This window comes from Ovis aries, chromosome X, assembly GCF_016772045.2.
Source record: "Ovis aries strain OAR_USU_Benz2616 breed Rambouillet chromosome X, ARS-UI_Ramb_v3.0, whole genome shotgun sequence".
In the NCBI taxonomy this organism is placed as follows: domain Eukaryota; kingdom Metazoa; phylum Chordata; class Mammalia; order Artiodactyla; family Bovidae; genus Ovis; species Ovis aries.
This window is the reverse complement of record NC_056080.1, coordinates 113,596,714-113,622,634: the sequence shown is the minus strand read 5'-3', so window position 1 is coordinate 113,622,634 and position 25,921 is coordinate 113,596,714. Positions and strand designations below refer to the sequence as shown.

Below are 25,921 nucleotides of genomic sequence, written 5' to 3'. Positions count from 1 at the left end.
TTTAATGGTTGAATGAATGAGAGGTAAGATGAGGTATATGAAACCATATGAGCCAATTATATTCTTTGATCACAACTGAATTCCTAATCTAGGTCATATACTGAACCCCTGTGGTTGGGCCCAGTATGGAATCAATATCCTTGATTACAGCCTAAGTCCCTTTTCACAGCTGCTTCCACCACTGGCTCTTAATCCTGGCTGCCCATTACCATCACCAGAGAAGCATAATGAAAAAAAACAAAAAAAAGCTGGCCCCACCCCAGACTATTTAAATCAGAACATCTGGGGGTGGGGCCTGATTAGTTTTTTTCTCCTAGCTTTACTGAGGTATGATCAAAACATTAAAAGTGTATATTAATATGTTTTGGTTGTACAATATAATGTTTTCTTAAAGGTGTGCCTCATGATGATTTGATCTATGTATACACTGTGAAATGATTACACAGTGGAATTGACAAATCCATCACTTCACATAGTATCTTTTTATTTTTCTTATGGCAAGAACACTTAGGATGACTCTCAACCAAATTCAAGTGTACTGGGCTCCCCAGGTTATTTAAACTGGCACAGCTGCAGGCAAGAGCGATGCTCTGCCCCTTGCCCTTCCAGGTGTGGTCTACGGCAGCAGCTGGGAGCTTTCTAGGAATGCAGAGTCTCAGGCCCCATCCACCTAAATCAGAATCTTCACTTTAACAAGGACCCCAAGCCATCTGTCCAAGCGATAACATTTGAAAAGCAAGGCCAAGGAGCCGGGCAGCAAAGTGTGGACTTTCAGGTGCCCCCAGTTTCCAGGGGAGTGTGTGGCTGCTTGGTTGGGAGCCAGTCTCCACTCCTCCACAAGTCCCAACTTCACGGCTGCCTCGGCGTTTGGCCAGGCTGCTGGGTCGACATCCTAGTGTAGCAGCGTAAATAAGGTCTTCACATGGACCAAAAATCCCGTCCTGGATAGCGGCAGCAAAGCCGAGCTCTGGATTTCATCGGGAGAGCTGGGAAGAGCAGAGTATGTTTGCCAGGAGCCCTCTCTGACGAGTGGGAACAATAGAAGAAAGCATCAACCCTCGCGGTCCCGTCACGTCCCTGCACCCAACTACCCGCGGGGTTGGGCCTCGCAACCCCTGCCCGCATTGCTGAGCAGAGATGCTTGTCAGGGAATGGCTCTCAGAGCTGCAGCTCCCTGCAACTCTCCCCCACCCCCCCCCACCCCACCCCTCTCCCCTCCCCTCCCCAAAGCGATCAGACAGGTTCCGAATGTCTGCCTGGTTTTGGCCCAATTCTTGGGCTGGGCCGAGTAGGTGGAGCCGGGACCCCCTCGTTGCCTGGCTCCCAGCTTTGGGCGTCACGCTGCCCCCGTTCGCCTAGACCCAGCCGGTTAGGGGAGACGTGAGCCCGGGGCTGGCTGCAGGCCCCAGGGCGCCGGCGGGCTGCTCTGTCCCCGGGGGGCGGACTGAGCGCGTGGCTTCCCGGGCGGTCTGGCACTGCCTGCGCCACCGCCCGCCCGCCGGTCCGGTTGCCTGGCCAGGAAATGTCTTCTTACTGGAAAGACGGCTGTTGTCTGCTGTGGCAGCGGGTGACAGAGTCTGAAACCAATTTGCACAAGCCCTGGGTGACCAAAAAACTTTGTGTTCCTTTCGGGGAGTGTTCTGCTAGAAGCAGCGTTGTTGTTTTTTTTTTTTTTAAGCCACCTGTCGGGTCCCATTTCGTAAATGAGCCCACCCCAACCCCACCGGAGGAGGGTGAGAGTGTAGGAAGCATTCCCAAGGTGGAGGAGGCTTTCACATCACTGGAGGCACCGAGTCGCAGCGCCCAGGACACAGCCCCTCCAGAGCCAGCTGTTTGCCATGTAACTGAGAGCTGAGTCCTCTGAGGACACTGGGATGGTTGGGTAAACACTCTCCTTGTCTCTCCAGCAGCTGAGGGAAGCCAGGGCACCCAGTAGTTTCTCAGCCAAAGAACCAAGGTGCCTCCTTCTAAAAGCCACAGGCACTGAGTCTTTCCCTGGAGGACACATAGCTTCTGAGAAAAGCAGACTGTGGCCCCTTTCTTGGGAAAACATATCTATAAAATCCTGTGCCTGGATGCTCAGCACTGGCCCTGAGGCTTGTACCCACCTGCCTCCATCTTGGCAGTGGTTCCCTGGGCATGGGCCTGGTTGCCACTAAGAAATTGGCTCCCTTGTCAGCTCACTCCCTGCCTTCTTTCTCCTGTTTCCTTAAGTTTTTCTTACTCTTCTCTTGTTCTCTCCAGCTTTCTTCATCATCTCTCCCCATTCATTCCATCTCTCCTTCTCTTCCTTCCTTATTCATTTTTTTAAAAAATAAATGCACTCATCAGGTATTAGGGCTTCCCTGGTGGCTCAGTGGTAAAGAATCTGCCTGCTAATACAGGAGCTGCAGGAGACACAGGTTCGATCCTTGGGTGGGGAAGATCCCCTGAAGAAGGAAATGGCAGCCCCCTCTAGTAGTCTTGCCTGGGAAATTCCCATGGACAGAGGAGCCTGACAGGACAGTCCATAGGGTTACAAAAGAGTCAGACACGACTTAGTGACTAAACAACAACATTAGGTATTAAGCACTGTAGTAGTCGGCTCAGGTTGCCATAATTAACACACCGTGGATTGGGTGGCTTAAACAACAGAAATTTATTTGTCACAGTCCTGGAGACTGGAAGTTTGAGATCAAAGTGCCCACATGGTAAGGTCTTGGTGAGACTCTCCCTGGCTTGCAGCCTTTATCCACTGTGTCCTCATGTGGCCTAGGGGAGGGGGATATTTCTCTCTCTTTCTCTCTTCCATTTCTTATCAGGCCACAGTACCATGGGATTAGGGCCCACCCTTATGACCTCAATTAGCCAGATGCGAGCAGTATTGTTAACAAAGTGTGAACAGAAGGCAAAAGGAGAATGGACGGGCAGGAGTGAATAGAAATCAAGGAGGGTTTGACAGAAGAGGTGACTTTTGAGCTGGCTCTTGAAGCTTGAGAAGGAGTTTGCCAGACAAAGAAGGGAGGCAAAAAGAGTGGCATGTGCAAAAGCGTAAAGTTGTGAAAGGGTGTGGCCTGCTTGATGAGCAGTGAAAATTTTTGTAGTAGTAGAGATGAGAGTATATAAGGAGGTGTGGCAGGGGATGCTACATGGAACTCTCTTGTGAAGGGTTCAAGCAAGAAATGATGATGACCCAAGCTAAGGTAGGGACAGTGGGGATGGAAAGTAAGAACAGAATGCTGGAGACATTAGCGAGACCAAATTGGCTGGCTGAATGGTGGAGTGAAGAGGCAGCAGGGGAGAACTCCGGATTTTGAGCTTAGGGGACTGGCATCATGGGCTGAGATATGGAAGGAAGAGTAGGTCTGAGGTGGGGGGTGAGAGTAGACATAGCCACTGTGGGGTATCTCCAGGACATCCTGTGGAGGTAGGCTAGATGCGGTGAGTGAAGTAGGAACAGAACAAACTCTACGTAGGTTCATGAACACGTGTGAGGAAAGTATCTGATGCTGGGGAGAGAACTATGCCAAATGATTAGAGGGACTGGAGCTTAGCATTCACACAGGGCTGGGAATAATGCTGGTTCCCATCCAGCTAAAACTGAGGCATTGGCGAAAGTACACAGAAGGGTCTTGCCTTGGTATTAGAGAGTAATTAGTTCTATACTGAGCACTGCTCTGGTCTCATCTAACAAAGCTTAACAGCAAGACCCAAGAGGGACCAAGAATTTCCAAGAAACGTAGCTAAGTCCCAGAACAAAGTTCAAGAGTATATATAGCAAGGTTTCTCAACTTCAGAACAACTGACATTTTGAGCTAGATAATTCTTTGTTGTGGGGGCTCTCCTGTACATTGGAGGGTGTTTACCATGATACCTGGCCCTACTTATTGGATACCAAGACCAGAGAAACAAAGCCATCCCTGGTTGGGAACCACTGCTTGTAGGAATACAGTCATAGTAAAGAATCCAACAAAGTAGAACTCACAATGTGTGGCTCCAATTAAAAAAAAAAATTACCTGGCATTGACAGAGCAGGAAACTATGGCCAATAAGAAGGCGGTAAATCACTAACTGAAGTCAAATCAGAACTGACTTATAGTTAAAACTGGTAAACAAAGATACTAAAACAGTTATTGTAACTGCATTCCAGATGTTCAGAAAGTTAAGTAGAGCCATGGGAGGTATTTTTAAATACCCAAATCAAACTTATAGAGGTGAAAACTACAACATGTGAGGTGAAAAATACATTAGATGGAATTAATGGCAGATTAGACACTGCAGAAAAAAAGGCTAGTGAACTTGAACACAAAGCAGTAGAAAGGAATCAAAATGAAATACACACAGAAAAGAGAATTAAAAAATGAACAGAACATCAGTGAGTTGTAGGAAAAATTCAAGTGGCATAATCTAAAAAAGTTGGAGTCACTGAGGGAGAAAAAGAGACAAAAGGGAACAGAAATATTTGAAGAAATAATGGATAAAATTTTTCCAAATTTGATGAAGATTATAAACTCAGAGATCCAAGGTAACTCCAAGTGCAAGAAAGATGAAGAAAATGACACCAAGACACATCATAATCAAATTTCTCAACATCAGTGATAAATAGAACATCTTAGTAGCAGCCGGAGAAAAAGGGCATTTTATGTACAGAGAAACAAAGATAAGACTTCTCATTGTAAACAATGCAAATGAGAAGACTATAGAGCAAAATCTTTTTAAAAACAAAGACAAAAACCCCTGTTAAGCAGGGATTCTATATCAGGCAAAAATATCTTTCAAAAAGGAAGGCCAGGGAATTCCCTGGTGGTTCAGTGGTTAGGGCTTGACCCATTCACTACCAAGTTTGATCTCTGGTCAGGGAACTAAGATCCTGCAAGCTGCCTGGTAGGGTCAAAAAAAAAAGAAAGAAAGAAATACCAAACAGACACATACTACCAGAAATGGAAGGAAGATGATAGCAGATGAAAATATGGATCTACGCAAAAGAAAGAAATATTAATAGTAACCATATGGGTAATTATATAAGATTTTGAAAAATTATTTAAATACCTTTGGTAGTGGACTATTTAAGAAAAAAATTAATAATGCAGTGTGGGATTTATAATGTACATAAACAAAATGTATGACAACAGTGAGAAAAGGGCATATATTTACTATTGTAAATATGTTTTCATGGTATAGGTTATGTGGCATATACCATTTGAAGATCAACTGAGGTAAGTTAAAGATGTTTACTATAAACCTAAAAGTAACCACTAAAATAATAAAAGTCATAGCTGATAAATACATAAATGAGATAAAATAGAATCACAAAAGATATTTAATTAGTCCCAGAAAAGACAGAAATAAGAAAAAGAAAAAAGGAAACAAAGAACAGATTGGACAAATAGAAAACAGGTAACAATATGATAGACTTAAACCTAACTATATCAATAATCAATTGAAATGTAAATGATTTAAATACCCAAATAAAATGCAGAGATTGTAATTGGATATAAAAGCAAGAACCAATTATATACTGCCTACAAGTATAGAACATTCCGAAAACTAAGATCATGGCATCCGGTCCCATCACTTCATGGCAAACAGATGGAGAAACAGTGGAAATAGTGGCTGACTTTATATTTTGGGGCTCCAAAATCATTGCAGATGGTGATTGCAGCCATGAAATTAAAAGACGCTTACTCCTTGGAAGAAAAGTGATGACCAACCCAGACAGCATATTAAAAAGCAGAGACATTACTTTGCCAACAAAGGTCCGTCTAGTCAAGGCTATGGTTTTTCCAGTAGTCATGTATGGATGTGAGAGTTGGACTATAAAGAAGGCTGAGCACAGAAGAATTGATGCTTTTGAACTGTGATGTTGGAGAAGACTCTTAAGAGTCCCTTGGATTGCAAGGAGATCCAACCAGTCCATCCTAAAGGAGATCTGTCCTGGGTGTTCATTGGAAGGACTGATGTTGAAGCTGAAACTCCAATATTTTGGCCACCTGATATGAAGAGCTGACTCACTGGAAAAGACCCTGATATTGGGAAAGATTGAAGGCAGGAGGAGAAGAGGACGACAGAGGATGAGATGATTAGACGGCATCACCGACTCAATGGATATGAGTTTGGGTAAACTCTGGAAATTGGTGATGAACAGGGAGGCCTGTCGTGCTGTGGTTCATGGGGTTGCAAAGAGTCGGACACGACTGAGCGACTGAACTGAACTGAACTGAACAAGTATAGATCTTCCTCTACATACTTTGGGCTTATGTCCCAACAAACCAATCATAAGTTGAAAATTCATTTAATATACCTAACTTATTGATGCCGGGAAAGATTGAGGGTAAAAGAAGAGGGTGGCAGAGGATGAGATGGTTAGATAGCATCACCGACTCAATGGATGTGAGTTTGAGCAAACTCCAGGAGATAGTGAAGGATAGGGGAGCCTGGTGTGCCACAGACCATGGTGTGGCAAAGAGTTGGACGTGACTTAGTGACTGAACAACAACAACAACACTGAACATCATGGTTTAGGCAAACCTACCTTAAACATGGTCAGAACACTTACATTAACCTACAGTTGGGCAAAAATGATCTAACACAAAGTCTGTTTTATATCAATATATCTCATGTAGTTCATTGAATACTGAAAGTTACAAACAGAACAGTTGTCTGGATACAGAATAATTCTAAGTGTATTGATTATTTACCCTCATGGTCACATGGCTGACTGGGAGCTGTGACTTGGTGCCACCATCCAGCATCACAAGAGTATGGTACCATATGTTCCTAGCCTAGGAAAAAAATCAAAATTCAAAACTTGAATTATGGTTTCTATTGAATATGTATTGCTTTACACCATCATAAGGTCGAAAATCACAAGTTAAATCACTGTAAGTCAGGGACTGTCTGTAAAGCATTTTAGCTATAAAGTTTAAAATAGGTTAAAAAAGTTAAAGTATGGGAAAATGATATACCATGGTAACACTAATCAAAAGAAATTTGGAACAGCAATATTAAATGATATTAAGCAAAAGTTAATATCGGAGGTAAAGGTCATTTCATAGTGATAAGTGGATCAGTTCATTAAGAGGACATGACAATGCTAAGCATTTATGCACCACATAACAGAACTTCAAAATACATGATGCAAAAGCCGACAGAACTACAGCTAGAAACAGAAAAGTTCAAAGTTACAGTAGAAAATTTCAACTCTCATGTTTCATTGATAGATAGAATAAGTAGGCAGAAAATCAGCAGCAAATATCTAGAAGATAAGTATAACAGCATTATCCAACTTGATCTAATTGTCACTTATAGAACATTCCATCCAACAACAGCAGAATACATACTCTTTTCAAGAGCATACAGTACATTTACCAAGCTAGATAATATTCTGGGCCACAAGTCTCAAAAATTCAAAATAATTAAGTCATACAAAGTATATTCTCTGACTAAAATGAATTTAAATTAGAAACCAATAACAGAAAAATCTCTGGAAATTTCCCAAATATCTGGAAACTAAATCACACACTTCTAAATAATCCACAAGGCAAAGAAGAAATAAAAATGTAGAGACTATTATGAAATGGATAAAAATGAAAACACAACATAAGATAATTTGTGAGATGCCACTAAATGTCTATAGTAGAAAAGAAGAAAGGTCTCAAATCAATGATTTTCAGCTTCCATAATAAAAATCTAGAGAAAGATGAACAAATGAAACCCAAAGTAAGGCAAAACCAATACAGTATTGTAAAGTAAGATTTAAAAAAAAAACTGAAAAAAACCCAAAGTAAGTAGACAAAAGCAGATAATAAAGATCAGAATAGAAATTGAGGAAATAGAAAAGAAATAAACAATAGAGAAGATAAATGAAACCAAAAGCTGATTCTTTGAGAAGATCCATAAAATGGTTCATCTCTAGCCAGACTGATCAGAAAAAGAAGAAAAAAGACACAAATTGCCCATATGAGGAATGACAGAGGTGATATAACTACTGATTCTACAGATATTAAAAGGATACTAAGGGAATATTATAAACAATAAATTTGACAACTTAGGTGAAATGGACAGGTCTCTTGGAAAACACAAAAGCTCACTCAAGAAGAAATGCGTACTGTGAATAGCCCTCCATTAGGGAAAGTGAATTTATAGTTAAACACATGCTACAAAGACATCTTCTTGGCCAAATGGCTTCACTAATGAATTCTATGGGGAGGGAAGTAGGAGGAGGATTCAGGATTGGGAACATGTGTACGCCCATGGGGGATTCATGTTGATGTATGGCAAAACCAATACAATATTATAAAGTAAGTAGCCTCCAATAAAAATAAATAAATAAATAAAAATTAAAAAAGCAAAACAGAAAAAAAAATTTAAAGAAGTAATACCAATTCTATACAAAGTCTTCCAGAAAGTTGAAAAGGAAAACATAGTTCCCCATTAATTCGATTTGTGTTTATTATCAGCATTACCATGATAACAAAATCAGAAAAAGACATAACAAGAAAACTACAGACCAATATCTCTCATAAATACAGATGTAAAACTTTAACAAATCAATGTAGCCAAATATATAAAAAGAATATAACCACATCAAGTGTGGTTTTTTTCCAGCAAGGCAAATTTGGTTTACCATTTGAAAATCAAGCAGTTGTAATTCACCATATTGATGAACAAAAAAACTCTAAGCATATGATTATTTCAATAGATGCAGAAAAAGAACTTGACAAAATCCAACATCTATTCCTAAGGAAAACTCTCAGCAAGCTAGAAATAGAAGGAAACTTCCTCAACTTGATGAAGGGTATTATGAAAAACCTACAGTTAACATAACATTTAATGGTCAACTACTGAATTCTTTCCCTCTAAGATCAGGAGCAAGACAAGGATGTCTGCCCTTATTCAACATTTTACTGGAAGTTCTAGCCAATGCAAATAGTTAAGAAAATGAAACAAAAAGCATCTAGATAAGAAAGGAAGATGTAAAACTTTATTTGCAGATAAATGATCATCTGTGTAGAAAATCTACTGAGATCTACAAGAAAGCTACTAGAACTATGAAGTGACATTAGTAAGGTTTCAGAATACTAGATCACTTTTTATTTCTATATACTAGCAACAAAAATAATTGGAAATTGAAGTTGTTGTTGTTTTTTTAAATTCTTGGCTGCAGGCCCACAGCATGTGGGACCAGGGATTGAACCCATTGGAAGGTGGAGTCTGAACCATTGGACTGCCAAGGAAGTTCCAGAAACTGAAGTTTTCAAACAATGCTGTTTACAATTCAATGGGGAAAAAATAGCCTTTTCAACAAATGTTGCTAGAACAAATGGATATCCACATGCAAAAGAATGAAGCTGGTCTCCTTCCTAACACCATACATAAAAGTTAACTCAAAATAATCCTAGGCCTAAATGTAAGAGAGGTGAAACTGTAAAATTCTTAGAAGAAAACAGCTGTAAATCTGTATGCCCTTGGATTAGGCAATTGTTTTTTAGATATGACACAAGCAAAAGCAACCAAACAAAATATAGACACATTGGGTTTAATCAACATTAAAAACTTTTGTGCATCAAAGGACACTATGAAGAAAGTGAAAAAGTACACAGAATGGGAGAAAATATTTGCAAATCATACATTTGATAAGGGTCTAGTATCCCACAATATAAAAGAATTCTTACAACTCAACGATAAAAAGATAAAACTCAAGTAAAAGGGACTTCGCTGATGGTACAGTGGTTGAGAATCTGCCATGCAATGCAGGTGGCCTGGGTTTGATCCCTGGTGGGAGAACAAAGATCCCACATGCCAAGGATCAACTAAACCCACATGTCACAGCTACTGAAGCCAGCAACCTCTGGAGCCTGAGAGACACAACTAGAGAGTCCGTGCGTGGCCACGAAAGGATCTCACATGATGCAACGAAGATCCTGTATGCTACAACTGAGACCCGATGCAGCCAAATAGAATAATAAATAAATACATGAAAAAACAGTGGCAAAAGATCTGAACAGACACTTCTCCGAAGAAATCTCTAAATGGTTACACATGAAACATCATTCAGTTCAGTTCAGTTCAGTCACTCAGTTGTGTCCGACTCTTTGCAACCCCATGAATCACAGCATGCCAGGCCTCCCTGTCCATCACCAACTCCCAGAGTTCACCCAAACTCATGTGCATCGAGTCAGTGATGCCATCCAGCCATCTCATCCTCTGTCATCCCCTTCTCCTCCTGCCCCCAATCCTTTCCAGCATCAGTGTCTTTCCCAATGAGTCAAATCTTTGCATGAGGTGGCCAAAGTATTGGAGTTTCAGCCTCAGCATCAGTCCTTCCAATGAATACCCAGGACTGATCTCCTTTAGGATGGACTGGTTGGATCGCCTTGCAGTCCAAGGAATTCGAAAGAGTCTTTTCCAACACCACAGTTCAAAAGCATCAATTCTTTGGTGCTCAGCTTTCTTCACAGTCCAACTCTCACATCCACACATGACCACTGGAAAACCATAGCCTTGACCAGATGGACCTTGGTTGGCAAAGGTCTCTGCTTTTGAATATGCTACCTAGTCATTGAAGTGAAGTGAAGTCGCTCAGTCGTGTCCGACTCTTTGCGACCCCATGGACTATAGCCTACCAGGCTCCTCCCTCCATGGGATTCTCCAGGCAAGAGTACTGGAGTGGATTGCCATTTCCTTCTCCAGGGGATCTTCCCAACCCAGGGATCGAACTCTGGTCTCCTGCATTCCAGGCAAACACTTTAACCTCTGAGCCACCAGGGAAGTCCTGTGTCATTAGGGACATGCAAATCAAGATCACAGTGAGATACCATCTCACATGCATTAGGATAGTTATAATAAAAGCAAGAGTGGAAAATATGTGTTGGGGGAGAATGTGGAGAAATTGGAACCCTTATACATTGCTGGTGGGAATGTAAAATTGTGCAACTGCTATGGAAAATGCTTTGGCAGTTTCTCACAAAGTTAATCATAGAGTTCCTATAGTAGAAGTAATGTTAGTTGCTCAGTCATGTCTGACTCTTTGCAACCCTATGGACTATAGCCTGCCAGGCTCCTCTGTCCATGGAATTCTCCAGGCAAGAATACTGGAGTGGGTTGTCATTTCCTCCTCCAGGGGAACTTTCCAACTCAGGGATCGAACCTGGGTTTCCTGCATTGCAGGCAGATTCTTTACTATCTGAGTCGCCAGGGAAGCCCTATATAGAGTTCTTACATGACCCAACAATTCCACTCCAACGTATATACAGCCACGGGAGACCTGAAAGCATGTCCACACGGAAACTTGTACACAAACATTTATACCATCATTATTCATAGTAGTCCAAAAATGATAACAACTACAAATGTTCATTAACTGATGAAAGGATAAATAATAGTGGTATGTCCATACAGTGGAATATTGTTCAGTCATAAAAAGGAATGATGTACTGAAACAAGCTACCACATGGATGAAACTTGAAAATATGATGCTTAATGAAAGAAGCCATTCATAAAAGGCCACATGGTATATGATTCCATTTATATGAAATATATGGAAGAGGTACCTTACCTGTCTCCTGAGAAACCTTATGCAGATTAAGAAGCAATAATTAGAACCAGACACAGAACAACAGACTGGCTCAAACTTAGGAAAGAAGTATGTAAAGGCTGTATATTGTCACCCTGCTTATTTAACTTCTATGCAGAGTAGATCATGCAAAATGCCAGGTTGGATGAATCCCAAGCTGGAATTGAGATTGATGGCAGAAATATCAATACCACTCTAATGGCAGAAGGTGAAGAGAAATTAAAGAGCTTCCTGATGAGGGTGAAAGAGGAGAGTGAAAAACCTGGCTTAAGACTCAACATTCAAAAGACTAAGATCAGGGCATCCAGTCTCATCACTTCATGGCAAACAGAAGGGGAAAAAGTGAAAGCAGTGACAGATTTTATTTTCTTGGGCTCCAAAGTCACTGTGACTGCAGCTGTGAAATTAAAAGACAATTGCTCCTTGGAAGGAAAGCTATGAAAAACCTAGCCAGTGTATTAAAAAAGCAGAGACATCACTTTGCCAACAAAGGTCCATCTAGTCAAAGCTATGGGTTTTCTAGTAGTCTTGTATGGATATGAGAGTTGTACCATAAGGATGGCTGAATGCCAAAGAATCGATGCTTTTGAACTGTGGTGCTGGAGAAGAGTTTTGAGAGTCCTTTGGACTGAGAAGTGACGCTGCTCAGTTGTGCATCTCTTTGCGATCCCATGGACTTGTAGCTTACTAGGCTCCTCTGTCGGTGGAATTTTCCAGGTAAGAGTGCTGGAGTGGGTTACCATTTCCTTCTCCAGGGGATCTTCCTGGCCTGGGGATCGAACCCAGGTCTCCCGCATTGCAGGCAGATGCTTTACCCTCTGAGCTACCAGGGAAGCCCCAGTGAAAGCTGCTCAGTTCTGGCTGACTCTTTGCAATCCCATGGACCGTATAGTTCTCCAGGCCAGAATACTGGAGTGGGTAATTTTTTCTCTTCTCTAGAAGATCCTCCCAACCCAGGAAGACTTTTGAGAGTCCTTTGTACTGCAAGGAGATCAAAGAAGGCAATCCTTTAGGAAGTCAACCCTGAATTGAAAGGCCTGATGCTGAAGCTCCAAGACTTTGACCACCTGATGTGAAGGACCGACTCATTGGAAAAGACCCTGATGCTGGGAAAGATTGAAGGCAGGAAAAGAAGGGAGTGACAGAGGATGAGATGGTTGGATGGCATCACCAATTCAATGGACATGAGTTTGAGCAAATTCTGGAAGATAGTGAAGGACAGGGAAGCCTGTGTGGCTGCAGTCCATGGGGTCACAAAGAGTTGGACATGACTTAGCAAGTGAACGACAACAACATGGAAGAAGCAAATCCATAGAGATATAAGTACAATAGATTAGTGGTTACTAGGGGATGGAGGCAGGGGTGAACTGAATGCTTATAGATACAGAATTTCTTTTTAGGGTGATGGAAATATTCTGGAATTAGATAGTGGTGATGGTTACACAACTTAGTGAATATACTAACAACCACTGAGTTGCACACTATAAAATGGTGAATTTTATGTGAATTATATGCCAGTTTAAATTTTTTAATTTAAAAAATTTATTATTTTTTGATTGTGCAGTTGGGGATCTTAGTTCCCTGACCATGTATTGAACCTGCGCCTGGGCAGTGAAAGTCCCTCTGGACCTCCAGGGAATTCCTTATCCCAATATTTTAAATGGGATAGATTTCAATCGATATTTTTCAAAGGAAGATGTATAAAAGGCCAATAAGCACATTAAAAGATGCTCAATATCAGTGGTCATTCAGTTCAGTTCAGTTCAGTCACTCAGTTGTGTCCGACTCTTTGCGACCCCATGAATTGCAGCATGCCAGGCCTCCCTGTCCATCACCAACTCCTGGAGTTCACTCAGACTCACGTCCATCGAGTCGGTGATGCCATCCAGCCATCTCATCCTCTGTCGTCCCCTTCTCCCCCTGCCCCCAATCCCTCCCAGCATCAGGGTCTTTTCCAATGAGTCAACTCTTCCCATGAGGTGGCCAAAGTATTAGAGTTTCAGCTTTAGCATCAGTCCTTCCAACGAACACCCAGGACCGACTTCCTTTAGAATGGACTTGTTGGATCTCCTTGCAGTCCAAGGGACTCTCAAGAGTCTTCTCCAACACCACAGTTCAAAAGCATCAATTCTTCGGCACTCAGCTTTCTTCACAGTCTAACTCTCACATCCATACATGACTACTGGAAAAACCATAGCCTTAACTAGACAGACCTTTGTTGGCAAAGTAATGCCTCTGCTTTTTAATATGCTATCTAGGTTGGTCATAACTTTCCTTCCAAGGAGTAAGCCTCTTTTAATTTCATGGCTGCAATTACCATCTGCAGTGATTTTGGAGCCCCCCCAAAATAAAGTCTGACCCTGTTTCCACTGTTTCCGAATCTATTTCCCGTGAAGTGATGGGACCAGATGCCATGATCTTCGTTTTCTGAATGTTGAGCTTTAAGCCAACTTTTTCACTATCCTCTTTCACTTTCATCAGTGGTCATTAGGAAAATCAAATCAAAACCACAGTGAGATATCAGTTTACATTGCAGGATGGCTCGAATAAAAAAAAAAAAGTAGAACAATAAGATAGTAAGATGAGTAAAAATAGGAACCTCATGCCTTGTTGGTGGGATTGTAAAATGGGACAGCTGCATTGGAAAATAGTTTGGTAGTTCCTCAAAAGGTTAAATATAGTTACCATATGAAGGTAAAAGCTCATAGGCACATACCTAAGAGAGCTGAAGATACACATATATACAAAAATTGGTACATGAATGTTCATAGAAGCATTTATCACAACAGTCAAAAATCAGAAACAACTTACTGATGCATATGACACTATTAATACAGACAACATAAAGGAATCTCAAAATAATTCTGCCGAGGGAAAGAAACCAGCTCAAAAAATGCATAGTGTGCTATTCCATTTATATAAAATTCTGGAAAATGCTAACTATATAGTAACAGAAAGAAGATCAGTGGTTGCCTGGGGACGGGGGACTGCAGAGGGGATGAAGTGAAGGATTACAACGGGGCAGAAGGCAACTTTAGGGAGTGATGGAAATGTGATGGTGGTGATGGCTTCATGGAGATATGCATATGTCAAAACTTAGCAAATTGTACACATTTTGTACAGCAGGCAAATGTGAAGGTTACTGTATGTTGATTATTTCTCAAGTAAAACTATAATACAAAATTTTAAAAGGAGCAGGTTTGTTTATTTTTTTTTTATTTGACCACGCTGGGTCTTAGTTGCGGCAGGCGAGATCTTTGATCTTCCTTGTGGGATTTTTAGTTGCGGCCTGTGGGATCTAGTCCCCTGACCAGAGATTGAACCCAGGCCCCCTGCATTGGGAGCTTGGAGTCTTAGCCACGGGACCACCAGGGAAGTCCCAGAAGCAGGTTTTTGAGCAGATGAGCTGCCAGGTCCTTTCCAGCTCTGATTCTGTGATAGCTATTAGAGGGGATTATCCCAAAGCCTTGCACGGAAATGGTGCTTTGTAATAGGATGCCCAAATAATTGAGATTAAACAAGATTTTGTTTGAATTATTCAGAAACAGGCCTTGTTCTTTACTTTCTGGACTGTGTAGACAGAGCTCCAAAGCCCAGTTGAATGACGGAGTAGGGAAGCACACCCTCCAGGCAGTGGGAAAACGTTCAGGTCAGAGGAGGAAACTGGGGAAACGACAGCCTAATGAGCTCTGCTCTTTCCAACTTCTTTAAGTCTATGATTCAGAGGATCGGCTCGTCATGGACATTCCAGACGAGTGAGGCATCTCAGAACCATGAATGCATAGACATCCCAGGGGAAAAAACAATGGAAGACAAGGTGGAAATGAGAAATGGCCTTTTTAGGTCTCTTGACCCAAATGCAGGGAGCTGAGAGGATATGGAGGAAGAGGTGGAAGTGTCCCTTCCCTGCAGGAAAGGAGATTATGACTTGACAGGGTCTGGGGAAATCAAATGCAAGACACTGAAGAACTGGAATGTCAGGCCTCCAGGGATGCCTTCTAGATGGACGTGCCAGAGGAGCAGGAGGAAGGAGGTGATCCCCTCCCCGCCTGTTGGCAGTGAAAGCCAAGAAGGCAAGGAAGGGAAAGAATGAAAAGCCCAGAGGCACGCTTCAAAGTCATTTGTCAGCTGGGCAGCGCCTGAAGCCAGTGCCAAGGTTGATGGATCACCTCGTGGAAAGCACAAGCGGAGATGGACCCAGCCTGGGAGGCTGTCACCCTCCCCTCAGCCCGCACCTGGAGCAGATGCTTTAAAGAAGACGATTAAAACCCTTGATGCCCAGAGTGACTCAGGGCAATCTTTACACCTGAGGAGAGTGGCATTTTCTTTTGATCCCAGAGGATGATAAGTTAGGAGCTGCAAGTCTGAAGCAGGGGAATGGAGTGTCCATGTAATCTTATCCTACCCAGCAGAGCTCCTACAGAAACTCTTATTCTAAAGGGTCCTTTCTTGCTTCCACCCTCGAATCTCCTGCTGCCCCAGACCCTGGGCAGGGTGCCTCCCTGGCTCCCAAAGGGCTGATTAAATGAGTAAGGCATCTCATGGTTTATAAAGCCCCTTTCCCTCCATGATCTCATTTTTCTCATTATTCAACCCTGTAAGATAGGCATTGTTTCTCTCAAATCTAGCAGAGGAACACGAGCAATGAGAACACAGATGTTTGGATGAATTAATTAATTCATATATTCATTCAAATAATGACTGAACACCTACTATGTGTTGGACACCAGTTAGGTTCTGAGGACAGTGATGAAACCAGACAGCCACAGGCCCTCATGGAGCTCAATCAGTTGGGGTTGGTGGGGAAGGTAGGTGAGGAGAGTTATTGATACAATGCAAATCTAATTGCAAACTATGAGAGATATGATGATTTCTCAGCTGGTCTGGGGGCCAAGGCAAGCATCACTTAAGGAAGTGGTATTTGACCTTAGAGCTGAGCTGATGCATGATGGGTGTTAGCCAGGAGAAGATGGGGTGGAGTAGAGAGTTCTCCAAGAGGAAAGGACATGACACTGCAGATAGAAAGAGGGAGAGAGGCAAGACAGGTGGCTGGCAACTTGCAGGCCATGGCCAAGAGTTGGGTCTCAACCCTCAGAGCCACTGGGAACCATGGAAGACTGGCAAACTGAGCAGGCCAGCCTAACTATTCTGGTTGCTTTGGAGAATGGTGTGCAAGGACTGATGGGGCTTAAATGAGGATGGGGCACAGAAACGTAGAGAAGTATACAGATTTGAGAGAGATTTGGAAGCAACATGGACAGAAAGTTCATGCTTTTACGATTCCAGCATGCTGGGGATGCGAGCAGAGGTAGTGGGTGCAGTAGGTTGAATGGGAGTGCACAAAAGATATGTCCATGTCTAAACCCCTAGAAACTGTGAATGTAACCTTATTTGGAAAAAGGTCTTTGCAGATGTAACTAAGTTATGGATTCCAAGAGGAGGTCAGCCTGCATCATGCGGGTGGGCATTAAATCCAATGGTAAATGAGAGAAGCAGGGACTTCCCTGCTGGTCCAGTGGCTAAGACTCTGAGCTCCCAATGCAGGGGACCTGGGTTCCATCCCTGGTCAGGGAACTAGATCCCACATGCCACAGCTAAAAATCCCATGTGCCAAAACGAAGACTGAGGATCCTGCATGCTGCAGCTAAGACCTGGAGCAGTCAAATACATAAATATTTTAGAAAAGAGAGAGGCAGACGGAGGTCACACAGACAGAGAGAAGGCCATGTGAAGATGTTGCAGCCCCAAACCAAGGGATGCCTGGAGTCATCACAAGTTCAAAGAAGCAAGGAAGGATTCTCACCTAGAACCTTCTTGATTTCAGACTTCTAGCCTCCAGAGCTGGAATAGAATAAGTTTCTGCTGTTTTAAGCCACCTAGTTTGTGGTAATTTGTTACAGCCACCTTCAGAAAGTAATATGTGAGATTTTGCTGTAAAATGGCTACGTTTCTTTTTCTTTTTTCCCCCTCAAATGTTACCTTTTTAAAGTTAATACATTACTGGGCTCTCTCTTTCTGTGTTCCAGAAATGTATGGAAGACGAAGAAGTGAGACATCAAGAAGCTCTCAGTCTGTGACCTGGGTTAAGACCAAAGCTGTGACAATGCCATCTCTGATCACCGTAGGGGTAGAAACTCACATCTGGGATGGAGCAAAGCTGACCGAGATGATCTCGCTAGCTTAACCTCATTATCTCAGAGCTCTAAGCACACAGCCAAACTGGTCACAGACTTAACACCTAGTCCCCATCCATCTTTGCTCTCTCAGCACACAAAGGTACCAGATTTGAGGTGGTATAATACCCCACCTTATGTAAGTCTGGTTAAGATTAGCCAGCAAAGCAAGAAGAAGAAAGGTTCACTGGCCCACTGGACCTTGGAGATAAACCTGCTCATTTGGGCGTGGCCATCCTAGTTCACAGGGCCTTGCTGCTTGAGGAAGGAATTCATAGCCCCCCTCACCACCACACCGGGGGACCAGTGTATTTATAGACCTTGGAGGAGAGGAAGGATGGAGGCTCCTGGGAGACGTCATAGAGGATGTGCAGAGGAAATGAAACTGCTCTGAAAGACCAACGGGAGGAACGGGGACCTGTGTGGGTCTGGGCGAGGCTGAAGGATCAGAAGGAATGGGCAGGATGCAGGAAAAAGGGGCAACTCTGGGGGCTAGGGTGGCAGTGGGGGTGGAAGAACAGTTCCTTACCTTTTTGGAGGCTCCCTCTTAGGACTGGATCCCGCTAGTGAGAAGTCAGTCTGTTGAAAATATTTGATATATTGCCAGTGATCTGAATTCCATTGCCATAATACCTTTCAGGAATGTAGCTGTGTAATGTGAGGCGTATCTGTGAGGGAACCCCTGATCTCTTAAATATATAAGAGAAACTGGGAATGTATGTTGTTTGCAAAGAAGTTGGAAGAAATGTAAACGTTGAATAAACATTTCTGGGACATTTGGAACCTATTTGCAAGTGGCAGAAACATACCCTGTGAAAGGATTTAGCATGCAAGGGGACTGAGTTATGGAATTAAAGCCAGGGATGTGAATAGAGGTAGTGTGGTTATGCTGCAAAATGGCTACTTCTCTAATTTTTGCAAAAGTGATAACTTATAATGTTTAGTATTTGACGCTGCATGCTTGGGGCAAGGGCAAGTGTGAGAGGCAAGACCTTAATCTGTTGCCAGGGTTAGGATCCAGTTGATGATAAAGACTGGGAGGGTCCAAAGCAAGGGGAGAATCATACAGCTAGCTGAAGAAGAAATCCTGGCAATGTCCCAAAATCCCAACAACCGACTTTCCCCCCCCCAATTGGTCATTAGGATCTTTTGATTTATAGAGTAAGTTTCAGCCTAGTTTCCATGTAATTAACATCATGGTTTCACACTCAAAGTGGGAAAGTTAATCCCTGAAGATATATTAAGTTTCTACTGTATGGCAAACATTGTGTTGGTTGCTCTGGGGCATATAGATGAGTTAGAAAGCTCAATTCTAGCCAACAGAATCAGAAAGACAAATACTTAGTAATGAGACAGTGAAAATTCATGTTCTCTGCTGGTGCTGAGCCAAGCAAAGATCATTTGTCAAGGAGCTAGTTAGTGAGGCATCAACCAGCAACCTTTTCTGCTGTTTTTCAAGTTCCTGTTAAGTAGCTACAGAGACAGCGGAAGCTTTGAGGCTCTTCTTAAAGACTTTTCACCAAGGTTGCTGCTACTGAACTTCTCTGATCATTAATTTAGCTTATGTCTTAGGAAACAAATTGGATGAGTGATATTGGGAAGGTTCATTATTATGATGTGCTCCAGAAGGCCTGACTGTGAATGAGAGTCGGTGACTAACCACAGCCGTTCTGAGTGGCTTCACAGTCAGCCGGGGCACTGCTCAGCCAGTGAGTGAGTGACAGCTGTATGCAGGGAAGGCACCGAGGGAAAAGCAAGAGACACGAGTTAATCACATCTAGGTCTCTGTCCCGACTTTGCCGCTGGCTTTCTGTGTAACCTTGGGCAAGTCACTATTCCTTTCTGGACCTCAGTTTCTCTATCTGCATAATGAGGGGGTTGGGATTCTTTCGGTTAGGGAGTGTTCTCTGAGTACTGGCTAGGCTTATCACTCTCCAGATGTGCACTTCTCACTCCACTTTTTATATTACTCCTATTAAAATAGCCACCACCTATTAGGGGTGGGGGGAGTTCACATCTTTGTGTTATTTCTGCTAACTCTTGCTGTTGACCCATCTCAGAACCTGTTGGACAGGCTGTAATGATTTTGCCCAAATAAGGATACCTGATATTTATCATAAACCCAGATTGATTATTAACATGACTGTACTTCCTGGAGAATCCCATGGACAGAGGAGCCTACAGATGGGCTACAGTCCATGGGGTTGCAAACAGTCAGACACAACTGAGTGACTAACACACGTTCAATGAATATTTATTATTTGCTTTGGGCATTAGCACTGCTGGTAAGAACACAAAAATGAGTAAGGCATAGCCTTACTATCTCTTACTGTTGTTAAGATATACACAAATACCTCTGAGAATATATAAAATTTATATAATGCTTCCCTTACTAGAAGAGTCAAGCAGTGTACCAAGTACTTCCTAGGTATTGTTGGGTTTAATCCTTTCAATTTTCCAGGGAGCTAAGCCCCCCCTTTTTTTCAGATGAGGAACCTAAAATTCAGAAATAATTTGCTCTAAGTTACCTATTTAGGGACAGTGGTGTTATTTCAGAACCCAGAAGCTTAACCACTATGCTTCACTGCTTCCTAATTTGATTCAAGACAGTACAAGTGCAGTGTTAGAAGTGCGAATAGGGCTTCTCGGTGGTTCAGGAGTTAAGAATCCACCTGCCAATGCAGGGGACACGGGTTTGACCTCTGGTCTGGGAAGATCCTATATGCCATGGAACAACCAAGCCCATGTGCCACAACTACTGAGCCTGCGTGCCTAGAGCCCATGCTCTCTGTAACGAGAAGAGCCTGCACACTGCAATGAAGAGCAGCCCCTGCTCACCACAGCTATAGAAAGCCCATACGCAGCAACCAACAGCCAATGTGGCCATAAATAAGTTAATCTTAAAAAAAGAAGTGCAAATAAAGTGATATACTAGGCTCAGAGAAGTGAGAATTTGCTTCTCAAAGTTCAGTGAGGGAAGTGTGTGGTCTTCCAGGTTAAGCAGACCTGGGAAAATTTCTTAACTTCTGTTAGCCTCCGTTGCCTCATCTGTAAAACGGGAATGGTGAGAAGTAGGACAACTTCATGGGCATGAGGATTAAATGAGTTAACATATGTGAAGTGCTTCACATGCAGCAGATGCTCAATAAATTTTAGCTACATCCTCCTCCTCCTCTGTGGGGACAGTAAGAGAGGAATGGGCTACAACAGGAATGCACTCTGAGGTTTCAGCATATGAACCTATGAGTTGAAACTTGGGTTGTTACAAAAACACTACTTTGAAGAATTACATGCACCCCCCTACTGTTCACAGCAGTGTTATTTACAAATGCCAAGATGGAAGTAACCTGTGTCCATCAACAGATGAATGGATAAAGCTGTGGTATATATTCAATGGAATATTATTTAGCCATAAAAGGAGTGAAATCTTGCCATTTGCAACAACATGGATGAAGCTGGAGGGTTTTACACTTAGTGAAATAAGTCAGACAAAGAAAGACAAACGGTGTATGATATCACTTATATGTGGAATCTAAAAATAAAACAAACTAGTGAATATAACAAAACAGAAACAGACTCACAGATACAGAGAACAAACTAGTGGCTACAATTGGGGAGATTAGGGGGGAGTGGCAAGGTGAGAGTAGGGGATGAAGAGGCACCAACTACTGAGTACATAATAAATCGAATACAAGGATATATTATATTGTACAGCACAGGGGATATGGCCAATATTTTATAACTTTAAATGGAGTATAGGCTTCCCTGGTGGCTCAGATGGTAAAGCGTCTGCCTGCAATGCAGGAGACCCGGGTTTGATCCCCAGGGTGGGAAGATCTTCTGGAGAAGGAAATGGCAACCCACTCCAGTACTATTGCCTGGAAAACTCCATGGACGGAGGAGCCTGGTAGGCTGCAGTCCATGGGTTGCAGAGTCGGACACGACTGAGCAAATTCACTTTCACTTTCATAGTCTATAAGAATGTTGAATCACTATGTTGTACACCTGAAACTAATATAATATTGTAAATTAACTCTACCCCAACAAAAAAAATTTTTTTTTAAAAGAAGGTTGGGTTGTAAGTTGTCAGAGGGGAATCCCTTTTTGAGTTGACTCTGAAGCAAGGTGAGCTCTATATGGTGGTGGTTTAGTTGCCAAGTCGTGTCCAACTCTTGCATCCCCATGGACTGTAGCCTGCCAGGTTCTTCTGTCCATGGGATTCTCCAGGAAAGAATACTGGGGTGGGTTGCCATTTCTTTCTCCAGGGGATCTTCCTGACCCAGGAATTGAACCCGGTCTCCTGCATTGCAGGCAGACTCTTTACCAACTGAGCTACGAGGGAAGCTGGAGCTCTATATAAAGCAGTCAAATGAAACAACTAAGCCTATATGCCACTATTGAGCCTGCGTGCCTAGAGCCCACACTCTGCAACGAGAGAAGCCCTGCACACCGCAATGAAGTACAGTGTCTTTTTTGAGCCAAAGTCACGAGAATACCTCTTTGCTTGAAAGGGTGGAGCTTGATACTACTCTGGGGAATAGGACATACTTCATCGGACTACTATCATAATACCATACCTGGGAGGCAAACCTCAAATTCTTGTCATGCATTAACTTCCTGGATCAAGTGTATTCATCAGATTAACTCCAGTAGAGATGGGTGCTTTGGGGGAATAAGATAGTGAACAGTTCTGATGTCTACTAAGAAGAGAGGTATGGATGGAACAGGGCAAAGATAGAGCTGTTCTTTCCTGATCAGTTCCAAGAGATCAGAGGCCAGAGCCCAAAGGTAGGTGGGTGGGTGGGTGGGATCTTATCAGTAAAAGGAGAAAACTAACATTGACTGAGCAACTACTGTGGCTGGGGCCTGTGCTAAGTACTTTACAGGCATTATTTTGTTTAATCTCCCAACATAACTAGGTAGGTACTATTATTACCCCCATTTACTAACTGAAGACATTTAGGCTCAGAGAGGTTAAAAAACTTGCCCAAAGTCACACAACTAAGGGTTGAGGCTGAGCATCAGGATTTGAACTCAGGTATTTGAAATTCCAGAAACTGAGTTCTTTCTGATACACCACACTGCTCACTGCAACCTAGAGGACAGGGAGTCAACCAAGCAGCAGAGGCTGGCAGTGAAGGAATACAGAGGTCACCAAGCAGAATGGAATAGCTTGTGCACAGCGCCCATGAGGGCAACAAGTCACAGGCTGGCTTCACAGGGGTCCGATATCTCATCTCAGTCTCCAACAGTACAGTGGATCTACCCTGGTCCTCAGAATTGCCTCTGAACTTGATTGGAAACCGACTCTTGCCCCTCCTTACAGGCTCCAATTGCAAGAATGCTGCTGCCTCAGGGCAGGAAGGTGGGGACAGCAGCTTGCACCTCCTCCCCATCCTTGGAGAAAAGAAAGAAAGAAAGTGAAGTAGCTCAGTGACTCTTTGCGACCCCATGGACTGTAGCCTACCAGGCTCCTCCATCCATGGGATTTTCCAGGCAAGAGTACTGGAGTGGGTTGCCATTTCCTTCTCCAGGAGATCTTTCCGACCCAGGGATTGAACCCAGATCTCCTGCATTGTAGGCAGACGCTTTACTGTCTGAGCCACCAGGGAAGATAGCAAAGACCTTTAAACATTTATTCTGCTAATATGAACTCAGCAATGTCCTCTTCCGAACAAAAGACAGCACATAGTTCTACCAACAGTCAGTTATTTCTTCAGCAAGTTGCCTCCAATGCCAACTTTTTGCCACACACTGCGTGAGTTGCTATCATTCTGATGACCTTCAATGGGTGGAGACAAGTATGCAAACTAGTTATTTGAATAAGCTACTGAGATATACAGGAACCCACAAGGGTTTCAGGATGACTAAGCTGAGTTATATCCCTTACCTCACAGGCCTTGGTTCTGAAAGGGGTATCCTGGTGGTGGACCCTCTCCACAGGCCCACAGAACATGGCATGCAGATACAAAAGTGCAGGCCGAAATAACTGCCAATGAAAGTTATAACCATAGCTGTTAAGAAGAAGATAAAGTTACCATTGGCAAGAGTGGACTGAGAAAGGGAAAAGATGAGATCTAGAAGACTAAGAAAGGAAAAAGATGTGATCTTGGATCCAGGATTGGAAAAATGGATGCAGTTCAGTGAAGTGGAGAGAAGAATTAGATTAAAACATAACTCTCCCACATGGTCAGCTCTTTAAATCTTGCTTTCAATGCATGTCTTGGGAATTCCCTGGTGCTCCAGTGGTTAGGACTCCAAGCTTTCACTGCTGATGGTCTGAGATCAATCCCTAGTCAGGAAACTGAAATCCCACAAGCTGCACAGTGCAGCTTCTATTTACTGAGAGTTGTTTGTCTTAAATTTGTATTTGGCTTTGCTTTTGTATGTTGTTCCCTTGAGCATTTTGAAGACAAAGTAAGGTGGGGAAAAGGATTATAGAAGAAAGAATGAGGGACTTCCCTGGTGGTCCAGTGGCTGGGACTCCATGCTCCCAACACTGGGGGCCCAGGTCCGATCCCCAGGCAGGGAAGTAGATCCCACATACCTCAGTTAACACTCAGCACAGCCAAATGAAGAAAGAAAGAAGAAAGAATGACTGAGCTACTCTAGCCCAACATTGTCAAATAGAACTTTCTGCAATGGTTGAAAGGTTCTATTCTGTGCCGTTCAATTCAGTAGCCTCTAGTCATAGATGGATACTGAGCAATTGACATGTGGCCAGTGCAACCGGGGAAATGAATTTTTCATTTTAATTTAAATGTCACTGGGGCCAATTGCATTAGACAGAGCAGCTCTTAGTTCAGTTCAGTCGCTCAGTCATGTCCTTAGAGAGAGCAGCTCTTAGTTCAGTTCAGTCGCTCAGTCATGTCCAACTCTTTGAGACCCCATGAATCACAGCACGCCAGGCCTCCCTGTCCATCACCAACTCCCGGAGTTCACTCAGACTCATGTCCATTGAGTCAGTGATGCCATCCAGCCATCTCATCCTCTGTCGTCCCCTTCTCCTCCTGCCCCCAATCCCTCCCAGCATCAGAGTCTTTTCCAATGAGTCCACTCTTCGCATGAGGTGGCCAAAGTATTTAAGTTTCAGCTTTAGCATCATTCCTTCCAAAGAATACCCAGGGCTGATCTCCTTTAGAATGGACTAGTTGGATCTCCTTGCAGTCCAAGGGACTCTTAAGAGTCTTTTCCAACAGTTCAAAAGCATCAATCCTTCGGCGCTCAGCCTTCTTCACAGTCCAACTCTCACATCCATACATGACCACAGGAAAACTATAGCCTTGACTAGACGGACCTTAGTCAGCAAAGTAATGTCTCTGCTTTTTAATATGCTATCTAGGTTGGTCATAACTTTTCTTCTGAGGAGTAAGCGTCTTTTAATTTCATGGCTGCAGTCACCATCTGCTGTGATTTTGGAGCCCAAGAAAATAAAGTCTGACACTGTTTCCACTGTTTCCCCATCTATTTCCCATGAAGTGATGGGACTGGATGCGATGATCTTCGTTTTCTGAATGCTGAGCTTTAAGCCAACTTTTTCACTCTCCTCTTTCACTTTCATCAAGAGGCTCTTTAGTTCCTCTTCACTTTCTGCCATAAAGGTGGTGTCATCTGCATATCTGAAGTTATTGATAGTTCTCCCAGCAATCTTGATTCCAGCTTGTGCTTCTTCCAGTCCAGCGTTTCTCATGATGTACTCTGCATGTAAGTTAAATAAGCAGGGTGACAATATACAGCCTTGATGTACTCCTTTTCCTATTTGGAACCAGTCTGTTGTTCCATGTCCAGTTCTAACTGTTGCTTCCTGACCTGCATACAGATTTCTCAAGAGGCAGATCAGGTGGTCTGGTATTCCCATCTCTCTCAGAATTTTCCACAGTTTATTGTGATCCACACAGTCAAAGGCTTTGGCATAGTCAATAAAGCAGAAATAGATGTTTTTCTGTAACTCTCTTGCTTTTTCGATGATCCAGCAGATGTTGGCAATTTGATCTCTGGTTCCTCTGCCTTTTCTAAAACCAGCTAGAACATCTGGAAGTTCACAGTTCACGTATTGCTGAAGCCTGGTTGGGAGAATTTTGAGCATTACTTTACTAGCATGTGAGATGAGTGCAATTGTGTGGTAGTTTGAGCATTCTTTGGCATTGCCTTTCTTTAGGATTGGAATGAAAACTGACCTTTTCCAGTGCTGTGG

General features: G+C 43.0%; 1 long non-coding RNA gene across 1 annotated transcript in view; it reads right to left on the bottom strand.

Moving 5' to 3' along the window:
* Positions 1-463: 463 nt before the first annotated feature.
* The window catches only part of LOC132658851 (uncharacterized), a 29,589-nt gene continuing 4,131 nt past the window's right edge, over positions 464-25,921 (bottom strand). The window contains exon 2 of the long non-coding RNA XR_009598930.1: positions 464-1,022. This is a non-coding gene — a long non-coding RNA (uncharacterized LOC132658851). The remainder of the gene's footprint in view (positions 1,023-25,921) is intronic.